This window comes from Anopheles ziemanni, chromosome 3 (genome assembly GCF_943734765.1).
Source record: "Anopheles ziemanni chromosome 3, idAnoZiCoDA_A2_x.2, whole genome shotgun sequence".
Taxonomy (NCBI): domain Eukaryota; kingdom Metazoa; phylum Arthropoda; class Insecta; order Diptera; family Culicidae; genus Anopheles; species Anopheles ziemanni.
In genome coordinates this window covers 80,153,880-80,175,768 of record NC_080706.1, presented here as the reverse complement: position 1 = coordinate 80,175,768, position 21,889 = coordinate 80,153,880, and the positions used below count along the sequence as shown (strand labels likewise).

Sequence of the window (21,889 nt, the reverse complement as noted above, 5' to 3'; positions counted from 1 at the left end):
ATTGTCGACGTTGACCAACCTTGGTGCACTTTTTCTTAATCTGCTTGTTTTTAACAAGCATTTAGAACTAAAAATTTCGTAATGTTGGCATATTAACTCGATTTATTGTGTTTAAAGGCATATAGGCTCTTATAAACGTGTACATTTATATTTCAAGTGTTCAAATTTGATGATCGCCCAAATTGAGATGCATTCACAATTTCTTCACAACACCTTTAGTTTAGATAAAGTAAATCATTCTAAAGGATGAATGTCACTTACTGTATTTTCGACTCCATGTTGAATTTGGATTTACTTAAGGATTAATCTCAGCTCGACAAGGGTCCAAATTGTCAATGAATTCGATTTTAAAATAATAACAAGAAATTGATTGAAAAAGGTTCAAACGAATACTGAAATTTTATCGAACAGATTATAATAGACTCTTCATGTTTCCTCTAGATGCTGCAAACATAACAGCAAAACATTGCGATATCCATTAGTCGAAAATATGTAAACGACTCTCAAGAAAAGAACTGAGCATCGACGAATTCACCTTCAGTTTGTTCTTCCATATTGCTTCCATAAACCATGAGATTATCATTTCCTTTCTTTTGCCATTTTTTTGTGTACTGTTCGTTAACTTTTGTCTTAAAGTTTTTGTGCTTTTCGGTTTTGGCAATTGTGTTAAGTTTGCCCTCCCAAACCATGTATCCACGTTAGACGAACACAGGTGTTGTGAGGTAGGGATGCGGGAAATTGCTCAAAAAATACACATTTTTAATAATAATAATATGAATGATAACAGTAATAATAACGATGCGTTTTGCATGGCTAAGATATGGAGCCACAGTCGGTTCCTTTCCTATCCCTTTCCGGTCCCTTCGTTCTCCTCGATTCGATAAGGTACCCACGATGGGATGAGAGTGGCAGGAAGTGGCAGGGATTTCGCTGGACACTGGATTTTCTTTTTATACTCACTTGGGCAGCACCAGCAGCGGCAGCAGCAGCCATAAAAAGGTGGCTCGCGTCCGGGGTCCTGGCTCGGGTTCGGAAAGAAAAATGGCCCAAGCTCCGAACGATTCGCGCTCTTTCCTGCGTTATAAGTCCCCCCGGGGCGACTATGTGGTCCCGCACAAAAGTCGACGACGACCGTGCAAGTACGACAACGCGACTGGGGTCCTCCTTGTGTCCGGCGTTCGGGGTTTTTCCTCCGCTTTTTTCCCTCCTTTTCCATCGGGCCTAGAAGCCCGTTTTGCGCACCGGCTTATCCTGCGCCGGAATCTCTGGAAGCGCGGCCACATTGCACATTGTTTTGATAGATAATCGCGCGCATTTTAATGAATCGTCTTCGTCCACTTCACCGGCTTCCTTCCGCCCTCGGGGTCCAACCCACACCACCCCCCGCGGTGCTTTTCATAGTGATCGTTCTCAGCTGGCCTTTTGCGGGGCGGGTGCTTTTGTGAGGGTAACGTTGCTGAAACGTGAAAAGCAGCAGAAGAGCAGCCGGTCAGGTGGACGAAAGACAACGCAAGCCTTCCGAAAGCAGCAAAGTAGGCGTTTCGCGAGGGCGCATACCCGCGCCAAAGGAAGCCGAAGTGCTCGAAGAGGAAGCCGTGGGCTCGTGGGCGAAGCTGCCTCTCGTAGTAAGCCATGATTCTCCATCGGAGTGGGGTGACAGCCGGAGTGAGGAAAAAACAAAAACATAGGCCAGCATAAGAAATCGAGGTGCATAATAACATCAAAAGTAGAGGGTAAAGATTTTCCTCAGATGTTTTCCTGCTTTTATCATCCGTTTTTTTAACGTTTCAAACCATCGTGCAGCCGGGGAAACTATATGGAGGCAGCATTTATGAAACGAAAAGCTGTCGACAATCGACAAAGTGTAAAGTGGCGAGTGAGACGGGAAAGATATTGAGCAGGTAGGAAGGGGGAGTCAGAATGTAAAATGGAAAAATTAAAAAGAATGTTGAAAAGTGGAAGTACGGCCATCATATCCTTGTCGGTGGAGAGGGGATGGGGGCCATTCTTGGGGTCTTGGGGTTTTATAAGACTTTTTTTTCTTTTGTCTCGTTGACTGTGGCCCCCCTTTATTCGAGGGTGGTGGCGGATAATGTTTCAACACCGACGAAGCATACGCCGAAGAAGCATGCCTTTAGATGACTCCGAGGAAAAGGAGGCGTACGTTTGGTTGCCTAGGCGCGCCGTACGTTTAGAGATTGTTTTTGCCTTTGTTGCTTGGATCGAGAGAAGCCGTTTTTCTTCTTCTTTTTCGCGAGAATCCTGTCCGCTTAATGTTTTCCTTACTCGTCCTGCGTAAGTTATTCATCCCTTCGCATCATCCCCCGTGTCGTCGAGGCTCGCGAGCTCTTGTTGTTATTTTACTCGGATTCGGTACGCTTTTTCGCGAGCGTACGCGCGTCTGTGTGAATGTGTGTGTGTTTGTGTGCAGTCTTGTTTGAGTGCGCGCGATTTTGTTTTTGCAACAGGTGAGCATTCCGTGGCCGCGGGCCGATCCATTCGCTTTCGAAAACATAACTTCTTAGCTCGGTAGCGGGTAGGTGCCTTGCGGGGGCCTTTCCTGGTGCCTAGTGGGAAGTCCTCCTGCCCAACCTGTTTGATCAGTCTGAAGGTTCTTCCGTTTTCCGTCCGTGCCCAGGGAAGGCTAGGCCAAGCGCGTTCGAGCGCGGGGGAAGATTTTGTGTAATTTTGATCGTCCAATCGAATTGGGAAAGGGCTTTTTGGGACTATTACAATATTCATGCCTAATTAAATGTGTTATTATCATCAAATTAACTTAAATATGCATCACTATTTTGCCTCATTAATTCATTTCGGAGGAAGAGCTAGTATCGCTAGTGATTGTTTTGCAACTTAGAAAAAAGCATCACTTTAATGTTATGTTATTGTTATTCCTTTAGTTTTCACTTGGAGAAAACGATGAATTACATTAAATTCAAATAATTTTTCACCTTGTTTTAGAATTCGGGTCTATCAAAATGAGTTTTGTTTATCCTTAACAAATCTCCAAAACTCAAACTTCTTTTTCTTTTGATCAAGGAAAAGCCCAACGGCGCTATTTATAAGTGTAATTAAATACTACACTCTTCACAGAACACCCACAACTCGGACGCTTTCCCGTACCTGCTTTACGTTACGATCAAAATAAAAAAAAAATGATCGAAACAGCCGTTTTGGAGGGTGCGGGAAAAACCGAAAAACTTTTGCCACCGCCAATGTTTTCCCGAATCGTGGAGGTCGGGGATGGCACAGGGTAGGGGAAAACGCCAGATTACGCCATAGCCAATGCTCATACTTATACCTCAGCTGCTACCATTGTTTGGGCGTATGAAAAAGGCCCTTAAGCTTAGTTTAATGCTTTCTTTTTCTTGCCTACCCCGGATGAAGATGAAAATTATCAGCATTGGAAAACAACGAAAGAATTACCACGAGTGAGCCGGGGCGGGCGGAAAAACCGCCACCGAAGCAAGCGGCGAAACGTCTCTTTCAACGACCGCATATAAACTGGGGTCCCGTGTCCGGCTGTTGTTGAAAAATAAGAGAGAATACTAAATGAAATAAAATTAAGATGCGCAGCCAAGTTTTCCAACCGCCCTTTCCAGCGAGGGGGCAGATTCTTCTTCTCGGAAAAGTGGCGTCCATGGAGAATCTCCTTGTGGGAAACATGGAGGGAAAAACCATTCGTTCTGTTGTTTGCAACGGCCCATTTCCACCGCGCTAGGAAGATGGTTGGAAAATGGAACCTCTACCATGGCACGGGAAAGGTTGATGGACTTTTCCTTTCTTCCACTGCCGTCTCGGCCAATCTGCGTGCGCGAAAAACACGTTATAGAAACTTAGTGGGAGAACGGTTTTCATTCGCATCTCGCGGTGTGGTGGGAGAGAAGAAAATTAGTACAGATACAGATACCCGCGAACTGAACTCCGTGATGGTGGAAAATCGGGCGGCAAAGTGTGGCAAAGATGACGGACAAAGTGGCTCGGGTGGGTGGGGGACGAAAACAAGGGAAATGAAACGAAGTACGAAACAAAAAGAAAACGATTCATTTCATTTGAGAAAATTTAATTAGTTCCTATCTATCCTGGGAGCTCGCGTTTGTTTGTGCGGAAAATGTTCGCCCCGCTCAGGGAGAATAAGAAGAACGAATGGTCGCCTCGGAAGCCGGGGCGGAACGGTGAGCTTTGTGGTTTTCCTCCCTTTCGGCGAGGTAAGACGTTGTGCCACGAGGGGATGAAATGGGATCATCCTCTATCTTCTTCGGTAGCGGTAAAACGGAAGGAAAACTCTCGGACGATCGTCGCTAGGACGTTCGCTTGCTGGAAGCCGCTAATTCCTTGCGATTGCGGCGAACTGGAGAAGATAACGCGGGAAGTTTTCCATAAAACAAGAAAGAAACAATAAACCTGGTTGCCCCGGCACACCGACCGCTAAGCCTTCGCCTTCCGCGCTGCAGAGACGGCCGCTGCTTTCTTTATTTTACTTTCGCCGTCCATCCGTGGCGAGTTTTTCTTTTATTCATCTGTTGTTATGATTAAGTTTGTAAGGAAAATTACTTTTGGAACAATGGTTTTAATTATAATTGCGGGAGGATGATCCAATTTCCTTACCATCCCACCCGAAACCTACGTTGTCTTCGCCGTCATCGTCTTTCCCTTCTCAAACCTGTCCATCCCTCCCTTCCCAAGACGGTCTCACTGGTCTTACTGGTTTTGCGCAACTTTCGGACGCGTCCTGCAGAAGAAAGGTGTTTGTTTAGGGCAAACTTGGAAGCAAATTCTCATCATCAGTAACAACTTTCACCGCCTTGGACCAATGGCACTGAGGCATAGAATAGCTGATTACGAACCCGCTTGGGAAACGTTTGAAAAGGACACCCGTCGTTGGGCTCAATTTGTTGTCGACTAACCTCCGACCGACGTCTGGGTAAGCGTCGTGGGATCCTTAGCGTCATGGAATCCTTGTATGCACTTCGCACATCTTCACGGCACCGAAAAGAAACCGTTTCCATCGGTTCATTGAACATTTCCTTCACGGTACTTCACGGTTCAGCTTGATGGGATTGCTGCCGGAGTCAGGTTGAATGGAGGATTCCGAAGAAAGAACGATAGAAAGAAAGGTGGAAAAATGCCCCCTATCTCTAACAATCCTCCCGTCTTAGAAATGATCTCATATGTAAACGTTATAAATATTCATAACCTGTCCCTTTGCGTGCGTAGGATGCGAACGGAATAGTTGCACGGAAAGGAAGCCCCTTCCGATCCGTCTGTGCGGATTTGCTATTGCTGTTTGGTTTATCCCTTCTCTCCGGTACGAATGCGATTTATTTGGCGAAGATTGAATTGAATGAATAGCAGCAATTTTTACGGGCAAAAATCGGCCAAAATAAATATTTCAATCTATCGTTCAATCGTGAGAAAATTGGTCGGGTTTGAGAATATCGTTGATTTATTTTGAAATTCTATTTTCTGAGATTGTTCATCTTAAATGGTATCACATTCGTCCATTCGATTGCATACAGAGTTAGAACCTTTTCTTGATTTTACATTGTGATTGTTTGAAATATTAGACAAAAATTAAACGAATAGCTTTAGTACGACATTAGTTTATTAATCAAAATATATTTTGAAAACAATAAATTGTGAGAAAATGCGCCTGAATTATGTAAAATGTTTTCCAAACGACTATTGTCTATCCAAATAAAGAAATTTTCCTTAATTTATGGCGTAATTCTTGTTAATTAATCAACCAATTACGATAAAAATAAATTATGTTTAGTGATGTTAAAAGGAACGATAGAATGTAGCATAATAAAGTGTAGACAATCTTTGTCATTAGTTTTAAACGCATTTCGGCTATGCTAAGCTGATCTTTCAGCAGAAGTATTAAGCATTCAACGAACATTTTCCGAATTTTAACATTTGTTTGTTTAACTTACTTTTATAATAAATCTGCCTACTGTACATTAGAGAAAAAGCTCATCTAAATTCATAATTCATTTTAAACATTCCAATATTCCTTCATTTGATTGCAATTAGTTGTATGTTGGTTTGAATCGTTGACAATACAAATAAAGCAATAACAACGAGATAAACAAAATGTGTTTAAAAAAAGCAAGAACACTTGGCACAACAATCAGCTCAATCTGTGACATTTGCTTTAAACTAGTTGAAGAGGGCTAAGCTGATCCTCGAACAAGATTGTTAAGCCTTAAACAAATGTTTCCCGATTCATTACTAAACAATTTACCAGCGTGCGTGAAACTTACTCCACTTGCCTGGTAATCCTTTTGAACGGTTTGTCATTTCGTTTCCTGTTTCTTCTTTTGAATTTCTCCCAAAAAGGATAGCGGATTAAAGTAAAATCGTCAAAAAAAAAATTCGCAAAGTGATGCTTGTTGTAGAGCGCAATCTTATAGTACGGGCTGATGCGTTGTACCTTGAATTCAACTGCTTTGGATGCTCATACCATTCAACAAAACTAGGCTAGCCCACGGATGCAACCCTGAATGGTATGAGGTAAAACAGCCGCGCGAATCCAATTAGCGCCGCACGAGAGAAAAAGGCAAGTGGAAAATGTTCAATTTCATACCCAATTTCCAGCGGAACTTGTTGAGGATTAGGATTGAACATTTGAGAATCTGTGCTGGACTTTGGAAGGCCCAGAACAAGGTGGAAGCACATGTAGCCTTTTCTGTGCTGCCAAAAGGGAAAGCGATCATGCCTCGCGGGTGCTAAGTGAAGTGCAATTGTCATCGAAAGTGCACTTGCAGGTGTGCGAGGAAAATGTGTCCGAAGCAATGTGACGAGAAGCGGAGGTCCTTCATGCAGACGTGCCAGAATATTCAGCCCAGGCTAATGCTATCATGTGCATCCTTCGTCATCATCATTATCGTAAGTGCACTCCGGTCGCGTTCGGTATCGGTTTGGGGTTCCCGTTTTGGCGCGGGGCACCCCAGCGGACCGAACGGGTGGAGGCGCTTTGGGGCATGACAAAATTGAGCCTGTCGCTCGCTATCAATCTCCTAATCCTGTTGCGTCGATACACATGGGTTTCGGGGAAGGCCAGCTGAAGCGAGGGGGCTCGTAAGCATCCGTACCAAACCCCACATGGGCGATTTATCTTATACGCTTGTCTTACGCTTGCCGTGTAATCATGGGCAGCCCCAGCATTTCGGTGCAGTTCGCTTTCGCATCGCACTAAATCACGATAATTACTGCGACCCTTAGGACCCCCTAGCACTCGGTATCTCGGTTCTGCCAGGGCACGCATGATAAATCAAAATTATATGCATCGGAGCATATTTTTCGACCGGGGTGGATTTTCGGAATCTTTACACGGCTGTTTCTCGATCATCTTTAAGCGTCCCATCGACAACGATCCCATCAAGCAGCGTTCGGTGCCGTCAGTCAGTCAGTCAGTCAGTCACTTACCCGGTCAGCCGTGTCGTGCTGGACGACGTATTCACGCATGAAAATCGGATGGAAAAGGAATCCTTTTTCGGGTCCTGGAAAGCAGTCCATATATCAAGCATGTTCCGTTTCTCCTGCTTGCTCTTTCCATAACAGACTTGGTGATGGAACGTGGAATATGCAGTGTTGTGCAAGGGATTAAGTGAATTGCATCAAGAGCGACGTTCTGGTCGTCTTCGTTATCGACACATTTTACAGTAAGGCACGAAGAACAGAACCTTTTGTTATTATTTCGGTTCAAAGATGTTGAAATCAATAGTAAACCATTCGTTAAATGTAAGAAAAATTACTCGTAAGAAACTAAAAGTTCGTTTGAATTTTCTAGTTTTTTTTCGAACTAGATCCTTTTTTTCGCCCGCAACTGTTCACTAAAAAATGCATAAGGATTCCTTGCGCCCCTCCGCATGGCGTGTGAGGCATCATCAAAAGAGGCAAGAAGATGTGCCTTGATGTCCAAACGATCCCCAGACATCCTCAATCAAACATGTGCCTACCCCTTCGCACCTTTCACAACCCCGCACGCTGGCGTTCCTCCCGGGCCACCCGATGCATCCTTCGCATTCTCCTGTTGGCTATTTGTCCATCCGAAGGGCAATTTTGCATACGCGCGTTTGCGAGAAGCGTACCATTTTTCAACCCGGCCTCGGTCCTCGGTGCTGGCATGCACCTCTGGGATGAAGATGAAAAGAAAATTACCGAAACCGGGCAAACCGAGGGCGGTGAGGCCCGCGCATATGGGGCCAGCTTCCTGTAGCATTCGTGCGTCCAACCTTCGGGACGCATTTAGCCCTCGGGGTGGGGAAGCGAACGAGTAGGTCCACCGGTTCTTCACCGGCGGAGATAAAGTCAGGTATTGTACCGGGCGAGTCGCGTCAACGGAAAAAGTCATCAAAAACGCGGCAAAGCGAGGAAAGAGGAAAAAAGTCATCCATAAAAAAATGGATGGAAAGTGGAAGGAATGGATAATGAACCAGTGTATTTTGAAGACTATCTTCAGTGGAAGAAACGTGCACATAATTTTATTGTAAACCCTAGTCTAGAAATAATCGAAAAAAGTGTTTTATCACCTTCGAATAAACACAAATAAACTAAAAATATGGATTTCCTCTATCCAGCGCTTGATAACGATATCCTGGACGCAATACTGCACGATCGAAAGCAAGAAGCAGAATGGCGCAGTGGAAGCGTGCTGGGCCCATAACCCAGAGGTCCGTAGATCGAAACTACGTTCTGCTATCAACATCTTTTTTCACTTTTACATCGCAGAATTGTTCGTGCTTTAAGGTGCGGTATTTACAAATTTATAAATATTTAACACTTTTTCCTTCCAAAATTTCATTCCGAGATAATTTTTATTAATAAATAGAGCCAAAACTGGTGTTAATCAAAACCGACTGTGTATTCGGGGTTAATTTCTGTTGCAGCCATTAAAACCTACTCGATGCGTTTAGCTTTCATGTGACATTGCGAGGATGCTTCACTTATCGTTTATGATAGTACTCTTTGTTATGCCTATTCCTCAGATTGAAGCGTTGATGAGAATACTACCTCACCGGGTGCACTCTTTGGCATTGCATTGAAACGCACCACATGCACAATATGCTCCCCAAGAACCGAGAAGGACGAAGGAGTGATGATGATGCTGCCGCTGATGAAGATGATGATGAAGGGCAGCAATGCGAACGTAGAGACAGAGAGCGAGCGAAGTAAACGACGTGGATGAACGCACGAGAGAAAAGGGAAAAAAGGAAACGCAAAGGGCCAAAATGTGCAGCACAAACAATTTTAAGGGAGGAAAAATTCAGTGGATAAGAAACTACCCCAGGGGCTGTTCGTGAATATGATTTTTCCGTTTTCGCTTTAGTTTTCTTATTAGCCGCTGCTGGTAGTTTGGGTTTTGGGGCGGTTTTTGATGTTGCTGCGTTCCGTTCCGGCATGCCGTTCACCGTATCCCCTCCCCGTACGCCCACTCCCCAACCGGCATGGATGTCGTTTTATGTGTGCGCCATCAAAACGCTCGGGATCGCGGGGAACGGGGTCGCTGGCTGGCGGGCGGGCCCAGGCGTTTGCCGCCGCCGTGGTACAAATGGCGAACTTGTCTTTACCGATTTATTCCGCCCCTTCCGAATGTCCTGCACCGAAGTCGTTCCTCGCGAGCCCTCGAGCAGCGAACCCGCCGATGAGGTTTACGACTACGCTCGTCCCGTCGTCGTCGTTGTCGTCGTTGTCGTCGTCGTCTTCATTTTCCGAATCGCGCGTCCACGGGGAGGCTTCTGGCTGCTTTCTGGGGGCCCCTCCGGTTGGGCGCGGCATCGTTGCTGTGCCGTGCCGTTGGTCATCAGGTCGATTATTGGCCCGGGAGTCGGAAAGCAGGAACACAAGACACTGCAACACACACACACAAAACACAGCAAATGAAGCGTTAGGAAGCACGACGCAACTGCACTCCCCTCGGGGGCGGGTGGACGAGCAGCCACAAACGAGAACATGCCACAAAGACGGTACCACACTTCTGCGGAGGCGATGATGCGATGGGCCTGGAAACAGGGCATGGAAAAGCGACAAAGACACGGCAACGCTTTGGGGAGGAGTATGCCCGGGATCAGGCATTAACATTTCTGGACTGCACCGGGAGCATCATCAGAAGCAACAGCGGCAGCAGATAGGCCACGACAAAAATGGTCGAATCGGCGCGGAATCCTCACGAATACGCCCCGGAGATAAAGCAAACCGGTAAGAGAAGTAAAATTACACAAATTAAAAGTACCTCCACGCGGGGCGCGCGGGCTGGGAGCGAAGGAAGCAGGTAGAAAGCGGCAAGCTTGCGTAGTGGTCGAAGAAGAATCGGGGGCCTTCCTCTCGCGTACATTAATCCGGTCTTTGTTGGCCATAATTTCCGGCCCGAGCGAAGCGTGGTACGCGAACGAACCGGTGGTTCGTTAATCGGTACCCGATCGTTAATAAAGTGCATTTTATGGGCGCCATTTTAGCTTGAACAGCATTTCCTAGGTCTAGCAAGTTAGCGAATAAATAGCTATCAATTACAAACAAAAAGGATACACACGGTGTTGATCAGGAAGATAGGAAGGTAGGAGATAGCGGAGAAGAAGCAAAACAAAACAAAAAGCTCACGAAGAACTAGTAGAATTTTGTCATTACTTGGCCTAATTAGATGCAAGGAGCAGAATGGCGCAGTGGAAGCGCGCTGGGTCTGTTAAACCCAGAGGTCCGTAGATCGAAACTACGTTCTGCTATCATCTAGATTTGTTTCAAAGAGTTTGATCCTCTCCCGTCGAACTCTCGAAATTTTTTATTGATACACATGTATGCGTTCTTTGGGGGGTCCTCGACAGCCGAGCGGTAGCGCCGGTTAGAAAATCGGCCCATGATCGCCGGGGCTCACCACCTCGACGGCGTGGGTTCGAATCCCAACCGAGACCGGACCCTCCCCTGTACGAGAGGGCTGACTATCCACGTACGGTACAACAGGGAAACAAGTCTCGTAAGCCCTTAACGGGCGGGCAGGCATGACCAAGAGGTCGTTTACGCCAAGAAGAAGAAGAAGAAGTATGCGATCTTTAATTGTGTCAAGTGCACATCGTTTACATCAGTTTTATTTTGCTTAAGCTGGATCGGAAATTTGATAAGATAAGCATGGATCTGTTTCCAGAGATAACACTATTCTTCTGAGTATCGAGTTAGCTGGATACAATAGATATGTGATTTCAATACATATACAATCAAAACGGAAAAAAATGTCCGTGTGTGGACTAGTGTTGGGTCGTGACTTTATCAATTCTATAAATTGAATGTCACACCAATGCGCGCAACTAAAAGTGTTATACTCATTATTATCAAAAAATGCTGCCAAAATTACAACATCTTATTCATGCAAGAGAAAATCGTAAAGAATGTTTTAAACAATGCATTAAAACACACAGTTTTTACGTATACTGAATGTTTTCCATTTGCTAATAAAATGTATTCTATAACAACAGAACGAAGGGTATTTTATAACAAGAAAAAGGTTTTGATCAATGTGTTCATAACAAAATCGCATGACGATTATTTGTCAGGAAAACTTTGATTTCTAAAATCACTTTACGAGGTGTTCTATATTAATTATTGATGTTTCAAAATAAGAGACGCTAAATATTTCTTATGCTGTACAATATGACATCTTATCTTACCTTTTGAATGCGTTAAAAAATTCCTTGTTGTTCAATCGAAATATAACTGCTTAATTATTTGTCATTCAGCGTAAATTGAATTCTAACCTAACTTGTTAAAGGTGATCAAATCTATTGTTGGTAGGAAGTCCAAAACACACGCTCACGATCGAACACACGAAAGGGACGCCATTTTCTTTCGAGCGTGCGCATCCCCCCCGTAGCGGCCGCCAGCCCCGAAAGCCAATAAGACCGCAGCCGAAAGGGCAGCAGCTGGCTCCCCATTGCGCCGACATCGTGTTGGAGCCCGATTTGTGAGCCTCGATCCCTCCGTGAGCACCGCCCCGAGAGATAAGCTGCGTATATGCAGCCCCGTCCAGGCTCGCCCCAATCAGGCAGCGGTAATGGTTGTTGTTATCCTGGAAATTTGCAATAATTTAGAAAAAAAAAACAGTCGGAAGGGAAAATGTACGCGGCGGCACGACGCAGCGCCACGCCATAATTACTGGCTCGAGATTGGGTAGACCACGGGCACGATTAGCGTCACCTACGGGTTGGGTGACGGGGGAGACGGTAGAGTATGGTAAGGTGCACCAGGTTTTACTAATAATTTGCCCCCAAACACCCGCGCCGCCAGCGTCCCAACCAACCCCGGTGGTTGGTGGCTTTTCCGACCAAACAGTGGTTTCGCGGACGCGCTCGCGCGCTCATACCCGAGGTACCATTTTTGTGCGGGAGTCGTGACTTGCAAATTGTTCGAGGGAAAATCGTACACCTGCAATTATCCTTCCCGCAAGTCAATCGCCGCTAAATTACACATTACGGATCAATTTTAATGATCCACCGAACGACGACGACGACGACGACGGCGACGATGATGCTGGTGCCATCTCCCATCGTCCCGGCCACATATTGGCTACCACATTTTCCAACATTTCATTTCATTTGGGCCCTCAGTGCTCCCGTGTTGTTGTGCTTCAAAATATTTGAACATTCCATTCCGAAAAGGGCCGGGGTTTTAATGAACCACAAACGCAGATGCGATCGGCAATTACCAATTTCGAACGTGGAGTGTTAAAAGGCAAGCAAATTATCGTCCGCAAACGTTTGAATCAATTTTGAATTTGAATTTTTAATGAGTGTATTCCGTGGCCTAAGTTGTGATTCGGTGCTTAAGTTAAATAACCAACTGTTTAAGTATATTAATAAACTTCTATTTTAAAAATTACCTTCACCTGAAAGGTAATTCCAAGCTATGTTCGCCTCTTGTTGTATCCACACTTGAGACGTGAAACAGGTACTAGGTGGTGGAAATGTGACTGTCGTGATAAAACCATTACCCCCGCCCCGGGATGTCGGGAGATGATTTTTCCAGGAAAAGTAGGCTCCTTCCTCACATACTGCCTGATCGGGAGTTTTCCAACGGTCCGCTGACGGCATGACGAATGGATTGCAGCAATCTTGTCAGCAATTGCTAGCCTTGGGAGGGTGTCCGGATGGTTGATTGGTGAGGAAGAAAGAGCGAGACGATTCGTAGAAAAATAGACAAAATGGCGTGGCAAACCAGAAAGGAAAGAGCAAACCGGATCACCGAGGATCGTCGGTGCCCCTGCCTGAAAGATAAGGCGTCTTGAAGGCGCACGATTTTTCCCTCTGCGGCATGCAGAGACCGGGAACGCACGTTGCGATCGAGCCTGCTCACGATGTTGGAAAACATAGCAACCGCTCGAGGGTTGCTTGGATCACCCGGTTGCTCGATTGGCTGGCCGGTAAGCTGTTCCCTAAGCAGCCAGCCGGCACCCCTAACCCCGCGTCCCCATCATCATCGTCATCATCTTCATCATCGTTATTAGTGGTGGCTGGTGGTGTGTATTTTTCCCTTATTGCCAATTTCAGTTTCGTGCTGCAATCGTGCAACCTTTTGCACGCCGCACGAACGGTCGGGCTGCAGCAGCTGCAGCATCGGAGCAGCAAACGATAATACAACTAACTCCCAGCTGCTGCGGGACGCTTTGGACGCTGCCACGCCACGTCTCGCTGTGTGATGTGCATCAGCGGTGTCAGCTTTTCCCACTCACAGCGCGTGTTGGTGTACGCTCCTCCACCTGGTCCCCGGGCCCGGCCATCGCGGCAGTGGGGCCCGACCCGTCACGTAGATTGTCGAGTAATTGAAACGATTTAATTTTCAGTTTATCAAATTACATCCCACCTCGGACGGGCCTCCCCCTTTTACAAGGCAAGCGAGCCTTCGCCATCGCCAGCAACGAAATGGAGCCTTTGCCGGTGGTCGGGGAAGGAGGGGCGCAAATCGTGAGATGGTCAGCCTGGTGGCCGGACTGTGGTAACAACGTGCTGTACACCGTGGCGGCAACACCAAGCGCGCTGCGGATATGCATGATTGAGGTAATTTCTAATTTCAAACAATAATTACTGCTGGGCCTGTAATTCACACTACATCGATCCATCGGATGATTGCGCAGCGTAATTGTCATCAAGTGATAACATTTTATGCTGCGATGGATGCGTCGGGCGGTGGGGGTTTCGGGGGTCGAAAATGGTGCAGGGTGGTTTTAATTACGTTCTATTTATACACATTTTCGGTGTCAGTTCCAGGTGTTAAACTACAGCGAGCAATTTGTTGAATCTGCAATATTACACCGAGCATGTATTTAGATGCTTTCATAAAAATTTACTTTAAAGGTGTTTGATTGAAAAAATAGGCTGTTTTTATTTAAAAAACTGAGTTTCAAAATGCCATCATCATTTAAAAAACAATTATCAGCATCACGGAGCAAACATTAACTCCCATTCCTTACTCATCCAAAAAGGACAATCATCCGCCCATTCGACGACTGCGTTACTTCTGTTTGAATGCCGGATCCACACATTGCACGACTGAGGGGGGTTACGGTATTGTCTACCTATGGGGTGACGATGAAGAAAATGTTGCCTTTCGAGGTGGAGGGTGGAGTGATAGCGCGTGCGCCTTGAATCCCTTCGAGCGTTCTGCTGGAGGGCGATGGCGTTGGCTGTAAATGACCATCCCTTTGTCCTTCGACACCAAAAAGGACGTTCGATTTTGTCCTGCCCGCGGTGTCCTCTTTTCTTTGGATGATAACTTCGAACACTGACGAGTTCCTTGTCGAACGAGGAAAATGGCGTGGTCGGATTTTTTGCTGGGTAAAGACTTCATCAAACGTTGCGTGATGAAGCTAATGAGTTTTATCTTCAGCCAGACGACAAAATGGCGAAACGCCATAAAACGTTTGTTATAACGTTTCGGTTCTTAATTATTTATGGCATTTATTTTGGGTAGAAAAAAAAGCTAGGATATTTTTATATTTTCATTACAATATTCCCTTCTGGATCTGTTGTTTTCTCTTCTCTTCTACTTGTTGACAGAAAGATGTTTTTTTTTCCAATTTATGATTTCCTGGCTCTATACATCTTTAAATGCCGCAAAAACAAATTTTGAGTCGTGTATAAGATATTTCAAATAAAAAACTTCAATTCAATCCTATCATGGAAAAGTTAAAATTGCTAAAAACCGAACTCGAGAAACAGAACACAAGATGTTATTTTATGAAACCAAAATGTTAATTTGAAATAAAGTTCAAGAATTTACAGCAATAAACTTTTTTCAACAAATATTTTCTCTATCGTTTTAAAGATCAACCCAAACATTTCTTTTGATAGAAACTACTCAAAAGATAAAACCTCACCGACATTTTCTCGTAGCACTTAAACTTTTATGCCATCACTGTAGGAAGGTTGACTGCAACTACCGCAAGTGCATCTCCATTTTCCAATCAATCCGGCACATATCCACCATCGCCAATACCGGAGCCGGATTGCAATCCCTGCAATCGTCATCGTGAGCATCATTGTGTTTGTCATTATCGTCATCAGCATCATCATCATCATCATCGGCGGCTTCTTGACCAGTATCCATTGGACACCGTCAAGCAGGAACCGTTCACCATCACCACGGCCGCCCCACCGAACAGGGCCGGTTGGGTGTACATAAGAAGGTGTAATAAGCATAAAAATTCCCGTGTATACACGCCGTAATGCAACGGTGGAGAACATGAGAACGAGCAAGCTGCGAAGGTGCAACCAAAGCGGTGTGAAAGAAAGAGTGAACCGGAGAGTGTGGAGGGTAATTTACACACAACCACACACACTCACACACACATACACGCACACATACAGACGCACGGCGCAGGACCGCGAGCGATGATTGCAGTTCGCGGCAATATGCGTCGTGTTGCATTTGTGCGGTGGCTTGCCTCCTCCCGGTAAGATATTGAACATGTTCTTCCGCCCGATCCCTCGTTCCTCCACTCACCCACCCAGCACGTGGAAATTACCTTGTTGTAAAGGTAAACGGCAAGCCGGGTACGAGAAGTCCGGACGGGTTTTGGTTTTGGCGGATGCAGCCTCCGCATTGGCTCCGATTGGTGACCGTTGGGAAAGGAAAGCAAAACAAAACGTGAAACATAATAATGAAAAAATGAAGGCCAGCGATCGGGGGAGAGGGAACGAGGAAGCATCGAAGGATAAAAAAAAACGGTCCAAAAAGGAAGAATTTAACAAAAAAAGCACGTTGGTTCGCCCCGCGAATCTGGTTTGTCTTCGGGAAAGCGGCGAGCCCGAGCGGAAACACCGTGCGCGGTGGTTTGCACAGTAAATAAAAATGCATCCCCCGACAGAGTGCATCGCGCTGCACCACGGTGCAGTGGCCCCCGAGGAGTTATGGTGCGCCCGGTACGGCTCCCGTTGTAACGGACGGCCGTGTGCGCATTGCGTATCGGGGCTTCGACGATCCGACGGTTCCGGCGGCCTGTGCCTGGCGGGCGCGAATTGATTTTTCGGGGAGGGATAAAAATTTATGCACATTCCCGGAGACTCATTCGATTTTGGGGGACTTTTCAGCATTGTTTTTTTTTTTGGTTTTATCGTTATCCTTATGCGAACGACGCCTACAGGTTCACCTTTTTTTTACAACGGAAACGCGGATGCTTCTGGTACAGAGCTTCTGCAAACCCCCTCGGGTTCAGGAAGAATGGTCTGCCGAGCCCCGATTTCCCAGCGGAAGAGTACTGATTTTGATTGGTTTATGGGTTACGTTCAAACGTTTCGTTTTTCTTCCTTTAATGAAGTGTTCTTTTAATCATGAAGTTCATTACGCGTGGAAAGTGTTTGTACGAATGGATTACACGGCAGATATTATTTTTTTTTTTTCAAACGTTTCCCCCCCCCCACCCCCGCTTTTCCATGTAATTAAGGTCGGTATCGTTTCATTCATGAGAGAAACCGCTCATTCATTAACTGTATATTCAAATCATACCCGCGAAAGTTTCATGGGGTTTGGGAGCAATGACACGGAATAGAAAGAGCATAGCGCCGACAAGGACTAGGAGACGCCTCACGCAACTCGGTGTCGGGCAACCGTCGTCAGGCGCTAGACCAACGCTCAGGACAGCATGATTATAGGGCAGTCGTTATTTGGAGCGTGTTTAAAGTGAGCCACGTGAGACATGATCCCAGCTCGCAATGCTTCTATGTTGCCCGGAAAAGAAGGAACTTGAAGCTGGTCTTGGGTGTGTGGTGAGCAGCCTCTAATGTTTGCTGAAGGGATCGAACGAAGGATTTCGTTTCTAAAAAGATCGCTCCTAAAACGTCATCATTATAATGACATAAAATAATAATCGTTGCTCCAAAAACATGATGCTTTAATAATGATGGACAATTAGAATACCGAGGTCCGGCAGAGTCGCGCGGGGGCATATCTGTGTCTGTGAAGAGCATATATGCCACAAGATGGGTTGGAATGGATCATAATCACTCATCGCACACAAAGGCGGCCGGCATGCTTTAGCGGACAAGGATCGTGCGCCTGACCCTCGACCGTAGCGCCGCGATTTGTGCGATCGCGATTACCAGCGGTTTTTAGCGGCATTAGGATGATCCACCACGATCATTATAGCCCGCATACGACGGGCGTGCTGGCGTGGCTGGCTTTCGTGCTAATTTTATGGCATATTTCCACGAACATCGTCGGACAAGCGTCTGGGTGAGGTCGGGAACGCACCGGTATCTGATAAATCGCATCGAGCTCGCGATGTGTGTTGTCTATTAATCAAACAAATCTTTAAGACGAATCGCAACGAGCGCACGCTCCAGGGCCACCCTACATCGCTCTCTCTCTCTCGATGGGTATAATCAAATTAGAAACAAGGCGTACAACCATAATGTTCCGTTCCTTTGCTGCACGATCCCGCCAAACCCGAAAGAACACGCGGTTTTCCTTCCCTCGATTTGGGAATCCTTTCCGAAGGACCCTCTAATTTACCGACGCGTTCCGGAGTGTGCGGAACGTTCTTGAAGGGCGCGGTCGATCGTGAAACGTCGTAGGATCTCGTGCGCACGATTTGCCCATCAAAGACGATTTTCTTAGTTCGTGTGGAGTGTGGGTGAGTGGTGTTTTTCTTTCGATACTTTTACTGCTGTTAAAAGTGATACATTGTTTGCATCCTTCTGGAATTCCTTCTATATCGTTTGTATCAAATTGTCGTCTTGATACGATAACTATGAAACCGTTTTCAAATAACCGTGAGAAAATCGAGGAAAAGCGTCTAATCCGAGGATTAAAGAAAAAACAGGTAAACGACCTTCGAACGATTTGAAAGCCCCCCCCCCCCCAAACGCTAAACAACCGAGTCGGATCAGAAATTAGGGAGCCTATAATTATTGCGATCATTTTTGAATTCACATGGCCGTGCGTCTGAGCTGCTTTTTTATTTTATATCACCATCGGAAAGCGTAGCGTTTAGGTTTTTTGCTTTTTGTTTGTTTCGATCGGCGGAAAGATCGACAAACAAAATCACCAAAACAGAAACGTAAGAAAAAGCAAAAAATATGTTAGGTTGAAAAGTCAAGTGGAGCGATCACGGCGCACGATATGATAAATTCACGCCATTGGAACTCCTTCAAGGATTTCAGAAGAAGAATGCAGAACATTTCTGGGCATCAACAAAATGCTCGGTTTCAGCGGAAAAACAAACCTCAAACAGGCCCGCACAGACATCCACCCCCACAATTAGGACGCCAGTTTTTCGGATCGGTCGGTGAGTCCCTTTTCTTCCCTGGCACTTTTGGTTTCGTTCGGTTCGGGGAGGGAGTACTGGCCAAAATCGCGAAAGTGCAGTTTGCAAAACCCCCCGAAAATAAAACGACCGGCCAAGCATTATAATTATCTCCCTGGCGAGCGAGATTCTGCTTGGCACCGTAAAGGGGATCCTCTTTGTTGGCGCCGGCTCACGGGCAGGAGGACACGGCTTAAGAGAGAAAAAAGGAGTGTCCATAACGAGCCATGGGTTGCGAGACTCTACTTCTAAGGATGGCAGTTGTAGGCGTTCGGCGTCCTTTTCGTTTCGCCGTGTCCTTTCCTGTTGGTAAAGAAGCTGTCTTCGGCATTAAATCATCGGTCATTGCAGGTCGTCGTCGTCGTCGTCGTCATCGTTGCTAGAGGTGCGTTTATTGCATTTAACTTCAGACTCGTGGGCCATAAAAAACTCCAGCCGTGCGTGCGCGATCGTTTGATGGATGCAACATTAGCTGCACATTTGGCCGCGCCGTCCCTCAATCATTGGATCGGTCTGACTCCTTGATTTTCTTATGCCGGTATGCTGTATTTCTTCTTCTCCTTCCTTCGCTTGCACCGCGCCCGGTGCAATCAAATCCGTGCACATTCTTCCGAGCCGATAACAACCGCCCTAATGACTTGTGGGAGGAGAAGGATACGGCCAACGGAACATAAAAACAAAACTAAACCCAAACCTCCCGTCCCGTCGAATGCTCTCGTTTGATTTGCGTTGCTTCGTGCGTTCGGCCGATTGCATGATGCATACAGTCTGGAGAGCGTAGGGAAATTAGATGTGCCGTCGCCGTTTCGGTGATGGTTTCGGCCGAAAAGAACGTTATTATGGAGGGTGGTTGAGTTGGGAAAAATGCAAATCGCACAGCTAGCGGCTGCCCAGCGACCAGAAAAGCACCGTGAAGATGGAAGAACGGAAAGCACGCAGTTTTTTAATGATCACGGCGGAGGCGGAAGATAATTTTTAGCTTTGCTAGCTTTTCGAAATTCAATGGCCAGAAAAATATGCAAAGTGTGCTAGATGAATCCTTTTTCATTACTTTCAAGCTTTTATTATAAATATTTTAATTGAACTCGTAACGAAAGATATTCATGTGACTTAAAAATTCTCCGTTAAAATGACATCGAAGAGCATATTTTGCGGTACATAATTCTACAGCGTGTCATTGCAAATAGTAAACCTTTAAAATCATAGAATTAATAATATGGCACCTTTCCAAACAGTTTAGATCTTTAAATTGAAATAAAAAATGAAATGTATTTGAAACAACCGAAAAACTATTAAAAGAGCTGGCAGATTTTAGACTCAAAGAGGACAAAACTTACAAAGAAAAGAACCGGAATGATAAAGTGATTTATAAATGATGTAAAATTGAGAAGGTAAGCTAGAATAGAATATTTCAAAAATAAATACGAATTAGCTAAGTTTGAATACATTAAGAGTATCAGAAAAATTGGATAAAAATTATAAATCGCTTATACTATTTTTCATCCTTTAAAAGAATTGATAGAATTATGAGAAAACAATATTAGCGGGTGTGGTATCATTTGTAAGCGAGTCGGTTTAGTTGCTAGAAAAAGAACCATAAATGCTTGTGAAACTTCTTACAATTATGGATGTTTTGTATGTTTAGTATTATTCAATGATAAATTGGTTTTCATTAATCTAATTTTTAGCTAATATCTACGCATTAAAAGGTTTGTCACTGCCAAGAACTCCTAAGAAATGTTCTTTTGACAGTGTTCAGTAGTTCGTTGATGTCTATTGTAAAATATAAAAAAATGACAAGACAGTTCGTTTCGAAACGGCTGAAACATTTCAAAATATCAAAAATCAAACAGTATGAAAAGAAAACATTTAATACGAATCCAATCCAAATTTAGGTTAACCTTTTCAAGCATAGAAAAGATAAATAACTTTTGTTTCTAAAAGTTTTTCTCCCACCCTAGCGCTGTAAGAGGGCATTAAGGAAACAAAATTTAATGCCAATTAAATCTCAAATCTCCCCAACGGTCCTCTCCGAGAACCATCCGAGCATGATTGTACCGCGCGACAGAATGTCCCTGGAGCCTGTAACGTCCATCCATCTCGTCCAATATTCCGCTTGATCCAATTGCTGCTCTGTGGATCATCCACTCTACACGCAGACCAAAAACGAAAAAAAATCAAAACGGTTCATCAACAAAAAATGCGATGTGTCGCCCGGGGCCGCACTTGGTCTCGTGCCACGCGGTTCATTCGAATGCATGATTTAATTAATTTTATTTTTCGGTCATCGACTTTGCCGCGCTTTATTTACTAAATAAAATGATAAATCGCTCCCAGGGGTTTGTTTCACGCGGGCGAAACAAAACAAGCCAAAAGAAAAAAAGGTGAAATACATATGCAGAAGCTCGGCCATAATTTGTCCGCCAGCTCTATGCGGCCGATTTCATTTAATTCTCATAGTTTCCCATTTTCCTTCGTTCCGGTCCTTCTGTGGAGGAATTTGGAACCTGAATCCTTTAGCTCCTGTCGGCCCGGCCAGATTTGGCATTCCAGCCCTGGAGTGAAATAGTTTTGGGGTGTAGCAACCTGTCTTTAAGGGGTCTTAATTCCCCTCCCGCAGCCCGCCGCCTTGTAACGGGGCTTTCGGGAAAGTAGTGTCCGTGAAAATTCCGTTCGCATCGGTTCTGCCCCGAAGGAATCGGTTCGGTACGATGGCACCTTGTACAGTACGGTGGCCACATCACATTAAGACACTCTGGATGCTCTAGTTTGCTGGAAGCCCCGAAATCCGGCACCAAGCCTCCTCCTTCTCCTCCTCCACTCGGGTGCAAAGAAATGAGGAACGTGTCAGGAGTCGCTTTATGGCGTGTTGAGGGCGAAACACGGTTCCCTCGAGCGACCAAAGCGGAGGACCTAGCGGTCCCATGCGTCCGATGTCTATGTTCCGTTCCACAACAGCACACGCGCCTTGGGCCGCTGGAGGCGTTTGGGATAGGTTGGATGCGCTCCCCCCTTCCACGTCCAACTCGTCACCTTTACGACCCCAGAATTGGTCGGTGATTTATATCTGTTAGCACGTGATCGCTTCGAATTATGAATAAT

General features: G+C 45.5%; 2 non-coding genes across 2 annotated transcripts; both read left to right on the top strand.

The window, feature by feature from the left end:
- Positions 1 to 8,634: 8,634 nt before the first annotated feature.
- Positions 8,635 to 8,706, top strand: Trnam-cau (transfer RNA methionine (anticodon CAU)). The gene has a single exon. It is a non-coding gene; the product is annotated as a tRNA-Met (tRNA).
- Positions 8,707 to 10,650: 1,944 nt separating this feature from the next.
- Positions 10,651 to 10,724, top strand: Trnan-guu (transfer RNA asparagine (anticodon GUU)). Its single transcript has one exon. It is a non-coding gene; the product is annotated as a tRNA-Asn (tRNA).
- The last annotated feature ends 11,165 nt before the right edge of the window (positions 10,725 to 21,889 follow it).